The sequence below is a fragment of the Panulirus ornatus genome, chromosome 48, assembly GCF_036320965.1.
Source record: "Panulirus ornatus isolate Po-2019 chromosome 48, ASM3632096v1, whole genome shotgun sequence".
NCBI lineage: Eukaryota > Metazoa > Arthropoda > Malacostraca > Decapoda > Palinuridae > Panulirus > Panulirus ornatus.
Genome location: NC_092271.1, coordinates 2870567 through 2891139, shown reverse-complemented (window position 1 = coordinate 2891139; position 20573 = coordinate 2870567). Strand labels below are relative to the sequence as shown.

The 20573-nt window shown below is 41.9% G+C and overlaps 1 pseudogene; it reads left to right on the top strand.

Annotated features, from left to right (window-relative positions):
• The first annotated feature begins 3586 nt into the window (after positions 1-3586).
• LOC139764046 (uncharacterized) lies at positions 3587-4576 on the top strand (annotated as a pseudogene).
• Positions 4577-20573: the final 15997 nt, after the last annotated feature.

Below are 20573 nucleotides of genomic sequence, written 5' to 3'. Positions count from 1 at the left end.
AAGTGAGTCAGTTGTTGTTCGCTGATGATACAGCGCTGGTGGCGGATTCATGTGAGAAACTGCAGAAGCTGGTGACGGAGTTTGGTAAAGTGTGTGGAAGAAGAAAGTTAAGAGTAAATGTGAATAAGAGCAAGGTTATTAGGTACAGTAGGGTTGAGGGTCAAGTCAATTGGGAGGTGAGTTTGAATGGAGAAAAACTGGAGGAAGTGAAGTGTTTTAGATATCTGGGAGTGGATCTGTCAGCGGATGGAACCATGGAAGCGGAAGTGGATCATAGGGTGGGGGAGGGGGCGAAAATTTTGGGAGCCTTGAAAAATGTGTGGAAGTCGAGAACATTATCCCGGAAAGGAAAAATGGGTATGTTTGAAGGAATAGTAGTTCCAGCAATGTTGTATGGTTGCGAGGCGTGGGCTATGGATAGAGTTGTGCGCAGGAGGATGGATGTGCTGGAAATGAGATGTTTGAGGACAATGTGTGGTGTGAGGTGGTTTGATCGAGTAAGTAACGTAAGGGTAAGAGAGATGTGTGGAAATAAAAAGAGCGTGGTTGAGAGAGCAGAAGAGGGTGTTTTGAAATGGTTTGGGCACATGGAGAGAATGAGTGAGGAAAGATTGACCAAGAGGATATATGTGTCGGAGGTGGAGGGAACGAGGAGAAAAGGGAGACCAAATTGGAGGTGGAAAGATGGAGTGAAAAGGATTTTGTGTGATCGGGGCCTGAACATGCAGGAGGGTGAAAGGAGGGCAAGGAATAGAGTGAATTGGAGCGATGTGGTATACAGGGGTTGACGTGCTGTCAGTGGATTGAATCAAGGCATGTGAAGCGTCTGGGGTGAACCATGGAAAGCTGTGTAGGTGTGTATATTTGCGTGTGTGGACGTGTGTATGTACATGTGTATGGGGGGGTTGGGCCATTTCTTTCGTCTGTTTCCTTGCGCTACCTCGCAAACGCGGGAGACAGCGACAAAGTATAAAAAAAAAAGAAAAAAAAAAAAAAATATATATATATATATATATATAGCAAGATAGGATGGAAAGGATAGGGAAGGAAAGAGGCTGCGTGAGATTGTACCATATAATCCGACTTGACTCGAGTTGTATGGCAAAACTGGTAAGTGTGAATGTCAAACAAATCTTATGATATGGCAATCTCACTTTGTAGGTAGTTCCATGGCAACAGTTAATCACTACAAGTTGCGTTATTATCACCAGAAGTCTCTTATATACTTCAATACCATGATTGTCGGGTACCTCTCAAAATGCTTCTTACCTGGTGTCCTATTCTTCCACACAAAAGTGATAAGATACTCGTTACTGACATCAGTTAAGAATGGTACATAAAGTGAAAGAAACCGCGAGTGATTCTCTCCTCGAAGGTGATAGAGGATTGGTAATGAAGAATTTCATCTTGAAAATAAACAAGTGACATAACTTAGACTCGCATGGAGACAGGTTCACGGAGACAACTATCTACAATATAACAGGATAATTGTTGGTAATTATCACCTTACAGAACACATGAGAGCCAGGGGGATGATACGTTACAGTATCACGGAAGGAACTGATCAAATATGACCCAGGGTATGGAAGAATAGACCAGGTTGTACACGATACGAGGAAATGATATATATACATATATATATATATATATATATATATATATATATATATATATATATATATATATATATATATATATATATATATATATATATATATATGAGGATATTCCCTCGAAGGCTCAGTCCTATGCTCTTTACGCTACCTGGCTAACGCGGGAAATGGCGAATAGTTTAAGAAAAAAAAAAGAGAAGAAACATATATATATGTATATAGTTGAGCCTTAATGCAGCCTGAGTGGACGATCTTCCTTACCGTAGACCACAGACGACGTGTGCTGATGTTAGTAGCGTAGATCTGGGATACTGAACGAGGCGCGAACTCGCTGGTCAGTTTCTGGAAGCTTCCAGACAACGGAAAGGCGTCAGTGTTGCCATTGTGTATGAGATGTATAACATTATTGAGGTTATGAAGTAACATATGGGATTAATGGAGAGTTAAGGCTTGTTTTGTGTGACTATATTTGTGATAATGGCGACAAACCCGGAACCAAAAGTTTTACTACGAATGAGGTAAAGTTCTGTGTCTTCGTCAACATGTTCGGTCATGGAATGAAGTACGACCTATAGCATCTGGAAGCAGCATCAAGAATGGATGACACATGATTAACTTCAAGTCCATGACTGACGATATTACTGCCTCATTATCATATAAACAGTGAGTCATTTTACCACAATAATCTGAATTTCTGATGTTTTCTTCAATCATAAACAGTTTCATGAGAACCCATCGGTCTTTCGCTGTTAGATATTCTTTGTATTCCTTTCTATACTCGATGGACATCAAGTCATACCGCTGAAAACTGATATGATCCGCTGAAAGAAAGACTGGATCACTTTTGGTGGTCAGACTCATTGGATCATCATTATTGTTAGTGCTAGCAACGCCCAGAGACATGGATCACTGTCTGCTAACACAATAAACTGTTGGACCGTTTGATGACCGGAACCATAAGATAACTGTTGTTAGAGATATGGAATATCTGGGTTACAGAGCCAAGCACTTAATACAGTCACAGGAAATAAAGTGATGTCTAAGATCTGGATCACTACTAATAGATTTACTGAATCGTTGGACGACATTCTATTGGAGGTAATCGGATGTTGGATCAATATTACCAGAGATAAGAGCACTTCCATAAGCGTGGGAGGAAAATCTAGGCAGTTGTATGAATATTAGAGAGAGAGAGAGAGAGAGAGAGAGAGAGAGAGAGAGAGAGAGAGAGAGAGAGAGAGAGAGAGAGAGAACTGAGCAAATCTGCAATAGCGATACGTTGGTCTACACCGCATCCCGAGTGTTGATTACAGAAGAGGTGGAGCTGTCGTGTCTGTTGTAACACCTTTTATTTTTCTCTTACTTCCTCTTCCCCTGTGTGAGCTCTACACAATACCCTGATGGGATCATCAGCTGGAGTGAGTTCGCCTGTCTTCCTGAGATAAGAATGTTTCCTTTTACTTTTCGGCAAAGCACGAATAGGCTGGAGACTGGGGCAAGGAAGGGCATTAAGCTCACAAGAATATATATATGTACATATATATATATATATATATATATATATATATATATATATATATATATATATATATATATATATATATATATATATATATATATATATATATATATATATATATATATATATATTATCCATGGGGATAGGGGATTAAGAATACTTCCCACGTATTCCCTGCGTGTTGTAGAAGGCGACTAAAAGGGGAGAGAGCGGGGGGGCTGGAAATCCTACCCTCTCGTTTTTTTTTGTTTTTTTTTCCAAAAGAAGGAACAGAGGGGGCCAGGTGATGATATTCCAAAGTAGGCCCAGTCCTCTGTTCTTAGCGCTACCTCGCTAGCGCGGGAAATGGCGAATAGTTTAAAAGAAAAGAAAGATATATATATATATATATATATATATATATATATATATATATATATATATATATATATATATATATATATATATATATGGTAGGCGAAGAGTTTTGTGTTTTGCTGTGTTATTATGGTCCCTTTCGACTGTAGCCACACCTTTGGCTGCTTCATATCTCCCTGCTCTAATTTGTGCAAGGGTTATTTTAGGCCTAGGAGAAGGACTAGGTTTACCAACAATCTTTCAACTGTTTGCACAACACATCGCAGCTGAGGACCGTAGTCAGGCCTTTGGCTACATGGTTGCTGCTGGTTCTGTTGGCCGGACTTTTGCATCACTGTTTTTACCTCATTTGGATTGGCATGTAAGTTTCGAGTTGTTTGGATTTATTGGCTTAGTGTGGGTGGTGTGTTGGCTGCTAACCTATCATGATCCACCCATACTGTCAGATGAAGAGGGACAGCAGCTGATTGAAAAGGAGACATTGTGTGTAACTTGGGTAGAGTAAGCCACTGGTCATTGTGGTCTATCTACACTGCATATTTTGCTATGAACTGGAGCAATTACATCATTATGCAGTGGCTCCCAACCTACCTGTCACGGACTCTTGGAGCAAACAAGGAAAGCATGAGTCTAACTGCAGTGCCTTATATTATCATCTCCTTATCTGGTGTACCATGAGGTCACATAGCTGATCAGCTGATATTTGTATGATGGCCAGTATTAAGAGTGCGTAGTGTAACGACCTTCTTTGGCTTAATGGGACCTGGACTTTGTCTCGCCCTGTTCCCAGAGGTTTCTAACCTGGTTGTTGCAGTCTTAGTGATATCTGTGGCCATGGGCTTGTGTGCTGTCCAACTCATCAGGTCACTTGAGTAATCATGCAGATGTTGCTCCCAATCATGCAGGCATCACATTTGCTATATTAAATACAATTGCAACAATACCAGCAGAGTTGGTGGTAGCATCACATGGTCGATGGTTTCCAGTTTTTTTTCTGGCAGAAACCATCAATTTTACTGCTGCAATGATATACCACACCCAGAGTGCTGCAAGGCCTATTCTAGGACACAGACAAAATGTAACATAGTAAAACTTCTGTATACAAATTCTAATGGTTAAAATAATTTTCAAGGAACGGTTCTGACCTTTCTGTACTTGCCTTAAATGTGAAAAGTTTTGGAATTAAAAATAAATCAAGTTAATCACCTTTATATATATATATATATATATATATATATATATATATATATATATATATATATATATATATATATATATATATATATATATATATATATATATATACATATACATATATCTTTTTCTTTCAAACTATTCGCCATTTCCCGCATTAGCAAGGTAGCGTTAAGAACAGGGGACTGGGCCTCTGAGGGAATATCCTCACCTGGCCCCCTTCTCTGTTCCTTTTTTTGGAAAATTAAAAAAATACAAGAGGGGAGGATTTCCAGCCCCCCCCCCCCCGCTCCCTCCCCTTTTAGTCGCCTTCTACGACACGCAGGGAATACGTGGGAAGTATTCTTTCTCCCCTATCCCCAGGGATAAATATATATATATATATATATATATATATATATATATATATATATATATATATATATATATATATATATATATATATATATATATATATATATATATATATATATATATATATATATATAACAGCACTGGTGGCTGATTCATGAGAGAAACTGCAGAAGCTGGTGACTGAGTTTGGTAAAGTGTGTGAAAGAAGAAAGTTAAGGGTAAATGTGAATAAGAGCAAGGTTATTAGGTGCAGTAGGGTTGAGGGTCAAGTCAATTGGGAGGTAAGTTTGAATGGAGAAAAACTGGAGGAAGTAAAGTGTTTTAGATTTCTGGGAGTGGATCTGGCAGCGGATGGAACCATGGAAGCGGAAGTGAATCATAGGGTGGGGAAGGGGCAGAAAATCCTGGGAGCCTTGAAGAATGTTTGGAAGTCGAGAACATTATCTCGGAAAACAAAAATGGCTATGTTTGAAGAAATAGTGGTTCCAACAATGTTGTATGGTTGCGAGGCGTGGGATATGGATAGAGTTGTGCGCAGGAAGGTGGATGTGCTGGAAATGAGATGTTTGAGGACAATATGTGGTGTGAGGTGGTTTGATCGAGTAAGTAATGTAAGGGTAAGAGAGATGTGTGGAAATAAAAAGAGCGTGGTTGAGAGAGCAGAAGAGGGTGTTTTGAAATGGTTTGGGCACATGGAGAGAATGAGTGAGGAAAGATTGATCAAGAGAGTATATGTGTCGGAGGTGGAGGGAACGAGAAGTGGGAGACCAAATTGGAGGTGGAAAGATGGAGTGAAAAAGATTTTGAGTGATCGGGGCCTGAACATGCAGAAGGGTGAAAGGCGGGCAAGGAATATATATATATATATATATATATATATATATATATATATATATATATATATATATATATATATATATATATATATATATATATATATATATATATATATATATATATATATATATATATATATATATATACATATATATATATATATATATATATATATATATATATATATATATATATATGTATATATATATATATATATATATATATATATATATATATATATATATATATATATACATATATATATATATATATATATATATATATATATATATATATATATATATATATATATATATATATATATATATATATATATATATATATATATATATATATATCCCTGGGGATAGGGGAGAAAGAATACTTCCCACGCATTCCTCACGTGTCGTAGAAGGCGACTAAAGGGGACGGGAGCGGGGGTCCAGAAACCCTCCCCTCCTTGTATTTTAACTTTCTAAAAGGGGAAACAGAAGAAGGAGTCATGCGAGGAGTGCTCATCCTCCTCGAAGGCTCAGATTGGGCTGTCTAAATGTGTGTGGATGTAACCAAGATGAGAAAAAAGGAGAGATAGGTAGTATGTTTGAGGAAAGGAACCTGGATGTTTTGGCTCTGAGTGAAAAGAAGCTAAAGGGTAAAGGGGAAGAGTGGTTTGGGAATGTCTTGGGAGTAGAGTCAGGGGTTAGTGAGAGGACAAGAGCAAGGGAAGGAGTAGCACTACTCCTAAATCAGGAGTTGTGGGAGTATGTGATAGAGTGCAAGAAAGTAAATTCTAGACTGATATGGGTAAAACTGAAAGTTGATGGAGAGAGATGGGTGATTATTTGTGCATATGCACCTGTGCATGGGAAGAAAGATCATGAGAGGCAAGTGTTTTGGGAGCAGCTGAATGAGTGTGTTAGTGGTTTTCATGCACAAGACCGGGTTATAGTGATGGGTGATTTCAATGCAAAGGTGAGTAATGTGGCAGTTGAGGGAATGATTGGTATACATGGAGTGTTCAGTGTTGTAAATGGAAATGGTGAAGGGCTTGTAAATTTATGTGCTGAAAAAGGACTGGTGATTGGGAATATCTGGTTTAAAAAGCGAGATATACATAAGTGTACGTATGTAAGTAGGAGAGATGGCCAGAGAGCGTTATTGGATTACGTGTTAATTGATAGACGCATGAAAGAGAGACTTTTGGAAGTTAACGTGCTGAGAGGTGCAACTGGAGGGATGTCTGATCATTATCTTGTGGAGGCGAGGGTGAAGATTTCTGGGGGTTTTCAGAAAAGAAGAGAGAATGTTGGGGTGAAGAGAGTGGTGAGAGTAAGTGAGCTTGGGAAGGATACTTGTGTGAGGAAGTACCAGGAGAGACTGAGTACAGAATGGAAAAAGGTGAGAACGAAGGAGGTAAGGGGAGCGGGGGAGGAATGGGATGTATTTAGGGAAGCAGTGATGGATTGCGCAAAAGATGCTTGTGGCATGAGAAGCGTGGTAGGTGGGTTGATTAGAAGGGGTAGTGAGTGGTGGGATGAAGAAGTAAGATTATCAGTGAAAGAGAAGAGAGAGGCATTTGGACGATTTTTGCAGGGAAAATATGCAAATGAGTGAGAGAGGTATAAAAGAAAGAGGCAGGAGGTCAAGAGAAAGGTGCAAGAGGTGAAAAAGAGGGCAAATGAGAGTTTGGGTGAGAGAGTATCATTAAATTTCAGGGAGAATAAAAAGATGTTTTGGAAGGAGGTAAATAAAGTGCGTAAGACAAGGGAACAAATAGGAGCTTCAGTGAAGGGGGCTAATGGGCAGGTGATAACAGGTAGTGGTGATGTGAGAAGGAGATGGAGTGAGTATTTTGTAGGTTTGTTGAATGTGTTTGATGATAGAGTAGCAGATATAGAGTGTTTTGGTCGAGATGGTGTGCAAAGTGAGAGGGCTAGGGAAAATGATTTGGTAAATGGAGAAGAGGTAGTAAAAGCTTTACGGAAGATGAAAGCCGGCAAGGCAGCAGGTTTGGATGGTCTTGCAGTGGAATCTATTAAAAATGGGGGTGACTGTATTGTTGACTGGTTGGTAAGGTTATTCAATGTATGTATGATTCATGGTGAGGTGCCTGAGGATTGGCGGAATGCATGCATAGTGCCATTGTACAAAGGGAAAGGGGATAAGAGTGAGTGCTCAAATTACAGAGGTATAAGTTTGTTGAGTATTCCTGGTAAATTATATGGGAGGGTATTGATTGAGAGGGTGAAGGCATGTACAGAGCATCAGACTGGGGAAGAGCAGTGTGGTTTCAGAAGTGGTAGAGGATGTGTGGATCAGGTGTTTGCTTTGAAGAATGGATGTGAGAAATACTTAGAAAAACAAATGGATTTGTATGTAGCCTTTATGGATCTGGAGAAGGCATATGATAGAGTTGATAGAGATACTCTGTGGAAGGTTTTAAGAATATATGGTGTAGGAGGCAAGTTGTTAGAAGCAGTGAAAAGTTTTTATCGAGGATGTAAGGCATATGTACGTGTAGGAAGAGAGGAAAGTGATTGGTTCTCATTGAATGTAGGTTTGCGGCAGGGGTGTGTGATGTCTCCATGGTTGTTTAATTTGTTTATGGATGGGGTTGTTAGGGAGGTGAATGCAAGAGTCTTGGAAAGAGGGGCAAGTATGCAGTCTGTTGTGGATGAGAGAACTTGGGAAGTGAGTCAGTTGTTGTTCGCTGATGATACAGCGCTGGTGGCTGATTCAAGTAAGAAACTGCAGAAACTAGTGACTGAGTTTGGTAAAGTGTGTGAAAGAAGAAAGTTTAGAGTGAATGTCAATAAGAGCAAGGTTATTGGGTACAGTAGGGTTGAGGGTCAAAGCAATTGGGAGGTAAGTTTGAATAGAGAAAAACTGGAGGAAGTAAAGTGTTTTAGATATCTGGAAGTGGATCTGGCAGCGAATGGAACCATGGAATCGGAAGTGAATCATAGGGTGGGGGAGGGGGCGAAAATCCTGGGAGCCTTGAAGAATATTTGGAAGTCGAGAACATTATCTCGGAAAGCAAAAATGGGTATGTTTGAAGGAATAGTGGTTCCAACAATGTTGTATGGTTGTGAGGCGTGGGGTATGGATAGAGTTGTGCGCAGGAGGGTGGATGTGCTGGAAATGAGATGTTTGAGGACAATATGTGGTGTGAGTTGGTTTGATCGAGTAAGTAATGCAAGGGTAAGAGAGATGTGTGGAAATAAAAAGAGCGTGGTTGAGAGAACAGAGAGGGTGTTTTGAAATGGTTTCGTCACATGGAGAGAATGAGTGAGGAAAGATTGACCAAGAGGATATATGTGTCAGAGGTGGAGGGAACGAGAAGTGGGAGACCAAATTGGAGGTGGAAAGATGGAGTGAAAAAGATTTTGAGTGATAGGGGCCTGAACATGCAGGAGGTTGAAAGGGGTGCAAGGAATAGAGCGAATTGGAACGATATGGTATACCGGGGTCGACGTGCTGTCAATGGATTGAACCAGGGCATGTGAAGCGTCTGGGGTAAACCATGGAAAGTGTGTGGGAACTGGATATGGAAAGGGAGCTGTGGTTTCGGTGCATTATTACATGACAGCTAGAGACTGAGTGTGAACGAATGAGGCCTTTGGTGTCTTTTCCTAGCGCTACCTCGCACATATGAGGAGGGAGGGGGTTCTTATTCCATGTGTGGCGAGGTGGCGATGGGAGCAAATAGAGGCAGACAGTATGTATTACGTACATGTGTATATATGTATATGTCTGTGTGTGTATATATATGTGTACATTGAAATGTATAGGTATGTATATTTGCGTGTGTGGAGGTGTATGTATACACAATGTGTATGTGGGCGGGTTGGGCCATTCTTTCGTCTGTTTCCTTGCGCTACCTCGCTAACGCGAGAGACAGTGACAAAGCAAAATAAATAAATGAATAAAATATATATATATATTTGGAGGTGGAAAGATGGAGTGAAAAAGATTTTGTGTGATCGGAGCCTGAACATGCAGGAGGGTGAAAGGAGGGCAAGGAATAGAGTGAATTGTAGCGATGTGGTATACCGGGGTTGACGTGCTGTCAGTGGATTGAATCAGGGCATGTGAAGCGTCTGGGGTAAACCATGGAAAGCTGTGTAGGTATGTATATTTGCGTGTGTGGACGTATGTATATACATGTGTATGGGGGTGGGTTGGGCCATTTCTTTCGTCTGTTTCCTTGCGCTACCTCACAAACGCGGGAGACAGCGACAAAGCAAAAAAAAAGAAACAAAAATATATATATATATATATATATATATATATATATATATATATATATATATATATATATATATATTTTTTTTTTTTTTTTTCATTTCATTTCAAGCTAGAAGTTTCAGTTTTCTAAATTGTTTCTTACATTTTTCATATGTATATATATATATATATGTGTGTGTGTGTGTATATGTGCGTGTGTGTGTGTATGTGTGTGTATGTGTATACATATATGTATATTATCCCTGGGGATAGGGGAGAAAGAATACTTCCCACGCATTCCTCCCGTGTCGTAGAAAGCGACTTGAGGGGACGGGAGCGGGGGGCCAGAAATCCTCCCCTCCTTGTATTTTTTTAACTTTCTAAAAAATGGGAAACAGAAGAAGGAGTCACGTGGGGAGTGCTCATCCTCCTCGATGGCTCAGATTGGGGTGCCTAAATGTGTGTGGATGTAACCAAGATGTGAAAGAAGGAGAGATAGGTAGTATGTTTGAGGAAAGGAACCTGGATGTTTTGGCTCTGAGTGAAACGAAGCTCAAGGGTAAAGGGGAAGATTGGTTTGGAAATGTCTTGGGAGTAAAGTCAGGGATTAGTGAGAGGACAAGAGCAAGGGAAGGAGTAGCAGTACTCCTGAAACAGGAGTTGTGGGAGTATGTGATAGAATGTAAGAAAGTAAATTCTCGACTGATATGGGTAAAACTGAAAGTTGATGGAGAGAGATGGGTGATTATTGGTGCATATGCACCTGGGCATGAGAAGAAAGATCATGAGAGGCAAGTGTTTTGGAAGCAACTGAATGAGTTTTTAGTGGTTTTGATGCACGAAACCTTGTTATAGTGATGGGTGATTTGAATGCAAAGGTGAGTAATGTGGCAGTTGAGGGAATAATTGGATTACATGGGGTGTTCAGTGTTGTAAATGGAAATGGTGAAGAGCTTGTAGATTTATGTGCTGAAAAAGGACTGATGATTGGGAATACCTGGTTTGAAAAGCGAGATATACATAAGTATACTTATGTAAGTAGGAGAGATGGCCAGAGAGCGTTATTGGATTACGCGTTAATTGACAGGCGCGCGAAAGAGAGACTTTTGGATGTTAATGTGCTGAGAGGTGCAACTGGAGGGATGTCTGATCATTATCTTGTGGAGGCTAAGGTGAAGATTTGTATGGGTTTTCAGAAAAGAAGAGTGAATGTTGGGGTGAAGAGGGTGGTGAGAGTAAGTAAGCTTGGGAAGGAGACTTGGGAGAGGAAGTACCAGGAGAGACTGAGTACAGAATGGAAAAAGGTGAGAACAATGGAAGTAAGGGGAGTGGGGGAGGAATGGGATGTATTTAGGGAATCAGTGATGGATTGCGCAAAAGATGCTTGTGGCATGAGAAGAGTGGGAGGTGGGTTGATTAGAAAGGGTAGTGAGTGGTGGGATGAAGAAGTAAGATTATTAGTGAAAGAGAAGAGAGAGGCATTTGGACGATTTTTGCAGGGAAAAAATGCAATTGAGTGGGAGACGTATAAAAGAAAGAGACAGGAGGTCAAGAGAAAGGTGCAAGAGGTGAAAAAGAGAGCAAATGAGAGTTGGGGTGAGAGAGTATCATTAAATTTTAGGGAGAATAAAAAGTTGTTCTGGAAGGAGGTAAATAAAGTGCGTAAGACAACGGAGCAAATGGGAACTTCAGTGAATGGCGCAAATGGGGAGGTGATAACAAGTAGTGGTGATGTGAGAAGGAGATGGAGTGAGTATTTTGAAGGTTTGTTGAATGTGTTTGATGATAGAGTGGCAGATATAGGGTGTTTTGGTCGAGGTGGTGTGCAAAGTGAGAGGGTTAGGGAAAATGATTTGGTAAACAGAGAAGAGGTAGTAAAAGCTTTGCGGAAGATGAAAGCCGGCAAGGCAGCGGGTTTGGATGGTATTGCAGTGGAATTTATTATATATATATATATATATATATATATATATATATATATATATATATATATATATATATATATATATATATAAAACCCTCCCCTCCTTGTATTTTAACTTTATCCAAGGGGAAACAGAAGAAGGAGTCACACGGTGAGTACTCATCCTCCTCGAAGTCTCAGTGGGGTGTCTAAATGTGTGTGGATGTAACCAAGATGAGAAAAGAGGAGAGATAGGTAGTATATTGAGGAAAGGAACCTGGATGTTTTGGATCTGAGTGAAACGAAGCTCAAGGGTATAGGGGAAGAGTGGTATGGGAATGTCTTAGGAGTAGAGTCAGGGGTTAGTGTGAGGACAAGAGCAAGGGAAGGAGTAGCACTACTCCTGATACAGAAGTGGTGGGTGTATGTGATAGAGTGTAAAAAAGTAGATTCTAGATTGATATGGGTAAAACTGAAAGTTGATGGAGAGAGATGGGTGATTATTGGTGCATATGCACCTAGGCATAACAAGAAAGATCATGAGAGGCAAGTGTTTTGGAAGCAGCTGAGTGAGTGTATTAGTAGTTCTAATGCACAAGACCAGGTTATAGTGATGGGTGAATTGAATGCAAAGATGAGTAATGTGGTAGTTGAGGGTATAATTGATGTACATGGAGCGTTCAGTGTTGTGAATGGAAATGGTGAAGAGTTTGTAGATTTATGTACTGAAAAGGACTGGTGATTGGGAATACCTGGTTCAAAAAGAATGATATACATAAGAATACGGATGTAAGTAGGGGAGATGGATTACGTGTTGATTGATAGGCGCGCGAAAAAGAGACTTATGGATGTTAATGTGCTGAGAGGTGCAACTGGAGGGATGTCTGATCATTATCTTGTGGAGGCGAAAGTGAAGATTTGTAGAGGTTCTCAGGAAAAAAGAGAGAATGTTGGGGTGAAGAGAGTGGTGAGAGTAAGTGAGCTTGGGAAGGAGACTTGTGTGAGGAAGTACCAAGAGAGATTGAATGTAGAATTGAAAAAGCTGAGAACAAAGGACGTAGGGGGAGTGGGGGAGGAATGGGATGTATTTAGGGAAGCAGTGATGGCTTGCGAAAAAGATGCTTGTTGCATGGGGAGAGTGGGAGGTGGGCAGTTAGAAAGTGTAGTGAGTGGTGGGATGAAGAAGTAAGATTATTAGTGAAAGAGAAGACAGAGGCAATTCGGCGAGTTATGCATGGAAATAGTGCAAATGACTGGAAGATGAGTAATAGAAAGAGTCAGGAGCTCAAGAGAAAAGTGGAAGAGGTGAAAAAGAGGGCAAATGAGAGTTGGGTTGAGAGAGTATCATTAAATTTTAGGAGAATAAAAACATGTTTTGGAAGGAGATAGTAAAGTGCGTAAGACAAGAGAACAAATGGGAACATCTGTGAAGCGGGCTAAAGGGGAGGAAATAACAAGTAGTGGTGATGTGAGAAACAGATGGAGTGAGTACTTTGAAGGTTTATTGAATGCGTTTGAAGATAGAGTGGCAGATATAGGGTGTTTTGATCGAGGTGGTGTGCGAAGTGAAAGGGTCAGCGAGAATAGTTTGGTAAACAGAGAAGAGGTAGTGGTAGATGGAAGCTAACAAGGCGGCGGGTTTGGATGGGATTGCAGTGGAATTTATAAAAAAGATGGGGGAGGGGGATGACTCTGTTGTTGACTGGTTGGTGAGGATATTCAGTGTATGTATGGCTCATGGTGAAGTGCCTGAGGATTGGCGAAATGCATGCATAGTGCCATTGCACAAAGGCAAAGGGGATACATGTGACTGCTCAAATTACAAAGGTATAAGTTTCTTGAGTATTCCTGGGAAATTATATGGGAGGGTATTGATTGAGAGGGTGAAGGCAAGTACTGAGCATCAGAGTTCGGAAGAGCAGTGTGGTTTCAGAAGTGGTAGAGGATGTGTGGATCAGGTGTTTGCTTTGAACAGTGTATGTGAGAAATGCTTAGAAAAAATGGATTTAATGCACCATTTATGGATCTGGAGAAGGCTTATCATAGTGTTGATAGAGATGCTCTGTGGAAGGTATTAAGAATATATGGTGTGGGAGGTAAGTTGCTAGAAGCAGTGAAAAGTTTATATCGAGGATGCAAGGCATGTGCACAAGTAGGAAGAGTGGAAAGTGATTGGTTCTCACTGAATGTCAGTGAATGTCAGTAAGCGCAAAGTTATTAGGTAAGGTAGGGTTGAGGGAGAAGTCAATTCGGAGATAAGTTTGAGTGAGAAAAACTGGAGGAAGTGAAGTGTTTTAGATATCTGGGAGTGGATTTGGCAGCGGATGGAACCATGGAAGCTGAAGTGAATCACAGGGCGGGGGAGGGGGCGAGAGTTCTAAGAGCGTTGAAGAATGTATGGAAGGCAAGAACATTATCTCGGAAAGCAAAAATGGGTATGTTTGAAGGAATAGTGGTTCCAACAATGTTATATGGTTGCGAGGCGTGGGCTATAGATAGGATTGTGCGGAAGAGGGTGGATGTTTTGGAAATGAGATGTTTCAGGGCAGTATTTGGTGTGAGGTGGTTTGATCAAGTAAGTAATGAAAGGGTAAGAGAGATGTGTGGTAATAATAAGAGTGTGGTTGAGAGAGCAGAAGAGGGTATTTTGAAATGGTCTGGTCACATGGAGTGAATGAGTGAGGAAAGATTGACATCCAGGCCCCACAAAACTTTCCATGGTTTACCCCAGATGCTTAATGTGCCCTGGTTCAATCCATTGACAACATGTCGATCCCGGTGTACCACAACGTTGCAATTCACTCTATTCCTTGCACGCCTTTCACCCTCCTGCATGTTCAGGCCCCGATCGCTCAATATCTTTTTCACTCCATCCTTCCAAATCCAACTTAGTCTCCCACTTCTCCTCGTTCCCTCCACCTCTGACACATATATCCTCTTTGTCAATCTTTCCTCTCTCATTCTTTCCATATGACCAAGCCATTTCAATACACCTTCTTCTGCTCTCACAACCACACTCTTTTTATTACCACACATCTCTCTTACCCTTTCATTACTTACTTGATTAGACCACCTCACACCACATATTGTCCTCAAACATCTCATATCCATCACATCCACCCTCTTCCGCAGAACCCTATCTATAGCTAATGCCTCACAACAATATAACATTGTTGGAACCACTTCAAACATAGCCATTTTTGCTCTCCGAGATAACGTTCTCGCCTTCCACGTATTATTCAACGCTCCCAGAACCTTCGCCTCCTCCTTCCCCCTGTGACTAACTTCCGCTTCCATGGTTCCATCCGCTGCCAAATCCACTCCCAGATATCTAAAACACTTCACTTCCTCCAGTTTTTCTCCATTCAAACTTACCTCCCAAGTGACTTGTCTCTCAACCGTACTGTACCCAATAACCTTGCTCTTATTCACATTTACTCTCAATTTTCTTCTTTCACACACTTTACCAAACTCTGTCACCAACTTCTGCAGTTTCCCACCCGAATCAGCCAGCAACGCTGTATCATCAGCGAACAACAACTGACTCACTTCCCAAGCCTTCTCATCCAGAACAAACTGCATACTTAACCGTCTCTCCAAAACATCCATAAACAAATTAAACAACCATGGAGACATCACGCACCCCTGCCGCAAACCTACATTCACTGAGAACCAATCACTCTCCTCTCTTCCTACTCGTACACATGCCTTACATCCTCGATAAGAACTTTTCACTTCTTCTAGCAACTTACCTCCCATACCACATACTCTAAATACCTTCCACAGAGCATCTCTATCAACTCTATCACATGCCTTATTCAGATCCATAGATGCTACATACAAATCCATCTGTTTTTCTAAGTATTTCTCACATACATTCTTCAAAGCAAACATCTGATCCACACATCCTCTACCACTTCTGAAACCGCACTGCTCTTCCCCAATCTGATGCTCTGTACATGCCTTCACCCTCTCAATCAATACCCTCCCATATAATTTACCAGGAATACTCAACAAACTTATACCTCTGTAATTTGAGCACTCACTCTTATCCCCTTTGCCTTTGTACAATGGCACTATGCACGCATTCCTCAGGCAGTTCACTATGAACCATACATACATTGAATATCCTCACCAACCAGTCAACAACACAGTCACCTCCTGTATTGATAAATTCCACTGCTTTATAATATAAAGTTATCGATGTCAGCAATGAAGACACATTAATAACAGATCAAGAACTTTAACTCGTGTCCAGGTAACTTTAAAGTACATTCTATTATTCACTAAATCAGTATGAAAAAAATAAGACAGGATAACATAAGAAATGTAGTTGAACACGCATCTCGCTACACAGGTCAACCACCCCAACATAACCCCTTGAACCACAAGATACACCACCTGTTTTCGTTTCACGGTCAGTTCAGTGTATACTTTGGCATGTTGATAGCACGATGTACAAACCTGTCTACTGGTGTTGGGGTTTAAACAAATCTATAAACTTTTTGCACCTAATGAGGTGGGTTGTCTCCACGAAACATCCTGTGCACTGTGTAATGTAAGACACAAATACAGAAAATCGTCTGAATTTCTACCAATGTGCGAATTTCTGACATGACTAGGTGTATGAAGACCTACTTAGAAAGCAATTCTGTAAGTAACTGTTGAACAGTAAACTTTCTGGGAAAATGTGATGAAAACATATTATTTCCCTCTCAAGTTTTGACTACGTTATATATGTCGCTGTCAACACTGTAGATGACGACAATACATGAACTCAGGCAAGATTATCGTGTGTCATTATGCAGCAGAAGTCTTTACTTATCTAAACATATCGTCACTTGAGTAATGTATTCAAGTTGAGGTTTTGTTACATCGAGATATTAGAGTTCTCGACTGCAGTAATACGTCCGTCATATTAAGGCTAATCATTACAACTTCATGAGATATAAACAGTCGTTCATTTCCTACTTAATGTTCGAGTGAAGTAGAGGAACAAATAGTTTGTCTTACTTTTTTACTACGTAAGAGAATTCACATCCAAAAACGTATTTCCCAGTTATTAGTAGTCACTGTCACTGTCAGTCAGGTCAGAGAGAACGCAACAAATACAAGCATTTGTATATTTTAGGGAAAATTGTGATGTGAAGAAGCAATGAGGAAGTACATCTAGGTGGAGGAGAGAACAATAATACTGTTATGATGTAAAGTTATTGTGTTGATTATAAGTCTAATTACATGCGCCTGATGACAGTGGTCAGTCATTTTCCTGATTAACATCTTGGAATCTCTAGTTCATATAACGTGAATCATGAAATAATACTACATTCAACTATAAAATTTTTGCATAGCTTATTGGGAAAATAAATGGTAGTTGTAAGTTCACTTCAGTAAGAGATAAGGATAAAATGGATATCAAGATACAGAATACTTCTACACAGACCAACTCTTCCAGGTTGTGAATCCTGATGTATTATTGTATTAATCGTCATACAACTGTGAGTCCCACCTCCACGGAGAGCAAGGCAATCCATCGACAACACAGAGGAAGGAGGATAAGAATGAAGGGCAGGCAGTAGAGTGGAGAGAGAGAGAGAGAGAGAGAGAGAGAGAGAGAGAGAGAGAGAGAGAGAGAGAGAGAGAGAGAGAGAGAGAGAGAGAGAGAGAGAGAGAGAGAGAGAGAGAGAGAGAGAGAGAGCTTAGCTCTGAGCTTGGAGGATGGGAAATGGGGTTCCAGCAAAAGACGTCTTTCCTCCCTAATCCTGGGATGAGGAAATTGAGGAGGGTGAAGGGAAGACGAGAGTTCATAGTCGGAAGGATCAAGGAGGAAGGGGATGGAAGATGGATGGAAGTAGAGGGAAAGGAGGAAGGGAAGATGGAGGAAGTAGAGGAGAAGGGGGGAGAGGTAGCATCAGGAAGGTGGTGTCCAGGAGGCACGCTGACTGTGGGAAGCGCCAGGTGGAGAGGCTCTGGCAGCGGCCAACGACGGCCATTGTGGAAGACATATGACATGCGACGCCCCAGGTAAATAGCCGCTGCTGAGGAGTGGTTAGTGGGAGGTGCGAGTAGGAGAGGAGGAAACCCGACCAAGAGAGAGAGAGAGAGAGAGAGAGAGAGAGAGAGAGAGAGAGAGAGAGAGAGAGAGAGAGAGAGAGAGAGAATTAAAAAGGGGAAGAGAGAGGTTGTGTATTATGAGAGATATTAAGACTGGTGGAGAGAAATATAAAGACAGAAGGTTAAAAAGAGATAGATAAGTACATGGATAGACAGATAAGCAGACTGATACGTAGCTAGATAGAAAAGAAGATAAGAAAAAAGAAGAAGAGATAAGAAAAATTGAGAACCAGGAGAGGTAAAAATGAGGAAAAACACCCCTTTAAACGTGCACATTCCTTTGACCACCTGTAGGGCACACATTCCTCTGACCACCTGTAAGGGCACACATTCCTTTGGGAATGGGTAAAGGTTAATAGTGCTGTCTTCAGTTTATACAGCCGTGTTAATGTCACTTGGCAACACAGCTTTGTCATACACCGCAGGTCAGCACAACGCCATTCAATATGTCGCAGGGAAAGTGTGCAGTTGTAGATCGTAAGAGGTTGTTAAAGGTTGTGTATATCGTCGCTGATCGTCTGTGGATCGCCTCAGATGTATTGTTTTTGATCATGATATCAGTCATGCGTCGCACAGAATAGTGTAGCTCATGCACTTTGACACAGGCAACGTGAGTCGTTTCAGATACGAGTCGTTGTAGATCATATGAGACAGTGGTCTTACGAAGAGTCACAGGTCATCAAATTTGCTACAGTTGATGTAGGTCGTCACTGGTCTTACTAAGTCGCCACATGACCTTAAGGGTCGTCAATGACCTTGTGTTGAATCACAGGTCGTGCAGGTCCTCACTGGTGGCTTGGGGTTATCCCACGCCTTACCGGCCTTCATGGATGGCGTGCCTCCAGAGGACTCGCCATGAACAGCAAGGACACACCTGCTGACCTACAGGTGAGGTGGTGGTCCCTCCTGTCACACTCACCTGTAGCTGTTGATTGGTCGTCTGGAAGACCATTTTCCACAGACGTCTGTGCGGTCTGTGTCTATTGTGTCGCTACTGTGGTCTGCTCTGCTGCTGTGTGGGACGTGTGAGGTTCCTCCTTCCTCCTCCTGCTGTGTGGGACGTGTGAGGTTCCTCCTTACTCCTGCTGCTGTCTGGGGCATGTGAGGTTCCTCCTTCCTCCTCCTGCTGTGTGGGACATGTGAGGTTCCTCTTTCCTCCTCCTGCTGTGTGGGACGTGTGAGGTTCCTCCTCCTGCTGTGTGGGGCGTGTGAGGTCCTCCTTCCTCCCCCTGCTGTGTGGGACGTGTGAGGTTCCTCCTTCCTCCTCTTGCTGTGTGGGACATGTGAGGTTCCTCCTTCCTCCCCCTGCTGTGTGGGACGTGTGAGGTTCCTCCTTCCTCCCCTTGCTGTGTGGGACATGTGAAGTTCCTCCTTCCTCCCCTTGCTGTGTGGGACGTGTGAGGTTCCTCCTTCCTCCTCCTGCTGTGTGTGATGCGTGAGGTTCCTCCTTCCTCCTCCTGCTGTGTGGGACGTGTGAGGTTCCTCCTTACTCCTCCTGCTGTGTGGGACGTGTAAGGATCCTCCTTACTCCTGGTGCTGTCTGGGGCATGTGAGGTTCCTCCTTCCTCCTCTTGCTGTGTGGGACGTGTGAGGTTCCTCCTTACTCCTGCTGCTGTCTGGGGCATGTGAGGTTCCTCCTTCCTCCTCCTGCTGTGTGGGGCATGTGAGGTTCCTCCTTACTCCTCCTGCTGTGTGGGACGTGTGAGGTTCCTCCTTCCTCCTCCTGCTGTGTGTGACGTGTGAGGTTCCTCCTTCCTCCTCCTGCTGTGTGTGATGCGTGAGGTTCTTGCTGCTGTTGTCTCAACGGCTGTTTTGTGAGATGTGAGGTATCCTCCCCTGCTCTGCTCCTCTTCTCTCTACCACTATAGTCTGAGGGATGTGGTAATATTCTCCTTCTGCTGCTGGTGCTGGTGCTGTTGCCATCAGTTATTGTGTCATCCTGTTGTGTAAATTCGTATGGTATGTTATTTTGTTTACATCCCAGCTTATGTCCCCATGCTGTGTGTCCTCATGTTTTGTCTCTCAGCTGTTACAGTCACTCCTGTAACTACATATGTTACTGATCCTACTTTTCCATCTACCAATAACAGTGGTAAGGAAGCTCTCGTGAACACAGCTGGCACTGGCGTCGACATGTTTACTGTGGCCTGGGCCAGGCCTCGGGACATGACTGAAATACATTTTCTTTTAACTTTACTTTTATGAAGTGGTTACGTTGGCAGGCCCAGGCCAGACGAGTGGCTGCTTGTGAAGGAGCAGCCTGCCGGTTTGGGCCTGACAGAGAGGGCTTCCCAGCCTGCTGCTGCCAGGCCTCGTCAGATTATTGTACAGCATCACAAAGAAAGCATTTGAGGCATGGACGACAAATTAGCAGTGATGGCGTGGGGAGAGAGGGAGGTGTATGGGATATAAAGGGAGTTAGATAAAAGATGGGGGTGGTAGGGAGAAAGAGGTA